At 36.8% G+C, this 2,500-nt stretch overlaps 1 long non-coding RNA gene across 1 annotated transcript in view; it reads left to right on the top strand.

The window, feature by feature from the left end:
• The window catches only part of LOC123510226, a 42,104-nt gene that overhangs the window by 31,596 nt on the left and 8,008 nt on the right, over window positions 1–2,500 (top strand). The window lies entirely within an intron of this gene.

Here is a 2,500-nt window from a genome sequence, read left to right as displayed (position 1 = left end):
GTCCAATCATATCCAAAACTCATGGTAAAAAATACGTCCCAATACTGAAGGGATTAACGCCTTCAGTACCATGACGCATTTCTATATTCATTCTGCTTACAATCTGGTGATCTTATGCAGCTTCAGAAACTCATGTGGGGGATTAGAATAGTGAGGATTTGACCAATAATCTTCTGACCTCCATAGACTCTTCTTAACGTCAATGAAATAGTCTAATCGTACACAAATCTCAAAGTTAAAATGTGTTCCAGTATTGAATGGTTTAACTTGCTATATATCCTTTCTTTTATATGAAAGTGGAAAACTGGGCAAGGGCAACAAAAAAAAAAAAAAAAAAGAAAAACAGACCCACTTTATTATCATTCCCCTTGCAGGTCTGAGAGTTAGCCAGAAAAAAGGGATGTCTTGAAACCTCCCTCTTTACACTTTCTTCCTGGCTTACCTTATAATTTCCACCTGTGATTACCTTAACCTTAACTCATTCATATCTCAGACTTGTAATATTCTCTTTAAACTAACTCCCACTATTTTTCTAAACCTATTTATACTTCCTACTCTAGATATTTTTCCACCTTCCTAACTTTCCTTTCATTCCCACCTTCATAACTCATTCATAACTCGTACTGTAATATTCTCTTCAACAGGTAACTCCCACTATTTTTCTAAACCTATTTATACTTCCTACTCTAGATATTTTTCACCTTCCTAACTTGCCTTTACATTCCCACCTTCATAACTCATTCATAACTCCTACTGCAACATTCCCTTTTAACAGGTAACTTCACTATCTTGTAAACCTATTTATGCTTCCTACTCTAGATATTTTTCACCTTCCTAACTTTCCTTTCATTTCCACCTTCATAACTCATTCATAACTCGTACTGTAATATTCCCTTCAACAGGTAACTCCCACTATTTTTCTAAACCTATTTATACTTCCTACTCTAGATATTTTTCCACCTTCCTAACTTACCTTTCATTCCCACCTTCATAACTCATTCATAACTCCTACTGCAATATTCCCTTCAACAGGTAACTTTCACTATCTTGTAAACGTATTTATGCTTCTTACTGTAGATATTTTCCACCTTCCTAACTTTCCTTTCATTCCCACCTTCATAACTCATTCATAACTCCTACTGCAATATTCCCTTTAACAGGTAACTTCACTATCTTGTAAACCTTCTACTCGATATATTTCCCACAACAACTAACTCCTAACACTTTCTTAACCTCTCTTTCAGTTTCTACCTGGTCACTAACTACCGAAGCTAATACATGTAATATTCTCTTTTAAATATTTCTACCTAGTGGTGTCTTATATTTATCTATTTATGAGTTTTTTAATATTTTTCTTATGTTTCGAAATAATGAGTTCAAGTATTTGCTGGTTTCAATCTTGCCGTATTGTTATTGTTATTGTTATTATTATTATTATTATTATTATTATTATTATTATTATATTTTTTTATTTTTCTCAGTAATGAAGAGATGAGTTTGTCTTCTTAGGACATGTCACGGAAAGCTCTCTCTCTAAGTTTGTCTTCTTAGGACATGTCACGGAAAGCTCTCTCTCTCTCTCTCTCTCTCTCTCTCTCTCTCTCTCTCTCTCTCTCTCTCTCTCTCTCTCTCTCTCTCTCTCTCTCTCTCTCTCTCTCTCTCTCTCTCTCTCTCTCTCAGGGTTCTCTCTTTCTATCTTTCTCTCTCCGTTTCTCTCTCTCTCTCTCTCTCTCTCTCTCTCTCTCTCTCTCTCTCTCTCTCTCTCTCTCTCTCTCTCTCTCTCTCTCTCTCTCTCTCTCTCTCTCTCTCTCTCTCTCTCTCTCTCTCTCTCTCTCTCTCTCTCTCTCTCTCTCTCTCTCTCTCTCTCTCTCTCTCTCTCTCTCTCTCTCTCTCTCTCTCTCTCTCTCTCTCTCTCTCGGTGTCTTTTAAGCAGGTGAATTGATTAAACTTCTTACTGGGAGACAGATGAGGAGGAGGAGGAGGAGGAGGAGGAGGAGGAGGAGGAGGAGGAGGAGGAGGAGGAGGAGGAGGAGGATTTGATTAATGGAGAGAAGAGCATTTGTTCCTCCATATGAGACCTGAGTGATTTTTTTTCAATTTTTTTATCTATTTCTTGTCTCGTTAAATAGGTGAAGTTTTGCTGACGTTGTTGTTGTTGTTGTTGTTGTTGTTGTTGTTGTTGTTGTTGTTGCTGTTGTTGTTTGTGGTTGTCTTTCCTTTTTCTTGTCTTTTATCAATCTATTTCCCATTTTCTCTGTATTTGTTATTCCTCCTCCTCCTCCTCCTCCTCCTCGTCGTCGTCGTTCTTCTTCTTCTTCTTCTTCTTCTTCTTCTTCTTCTATTTCTTCTTCTTTTTCTTCTTCTTCTTCTTCTTCTTCTTCTTCTTCTTCTTCTTCTTCTTCTTCTTCTTCTTCTTCTTCTTCTTCTTCTTCTTCTTCTTCTTCTTCTTCTTCTTCTTCTTCTTCTTCTTCTTCTTCTTCTTCTTCTATTTCTTCTTCTT

Source organism: Portunus trituberculatus, chromosome 28 (genome assembly GCF_017591435.1).
Source record: "Portunus trituberculatus isolate SZX2019 chromosome 28, ASM1759143v1, whole genome shotgun sequence".
Lineage (NCBI taxonomy): Eukaryota > Metazoa > Arthropoda > Malacostraca > Decapoda > Portunidae > Portunus > Portunus trituberculatus.
Note: the sequence above shows the minus strand (reverse complement) of the source record. Positions and strands in the feature narration are given on the sequence as shown.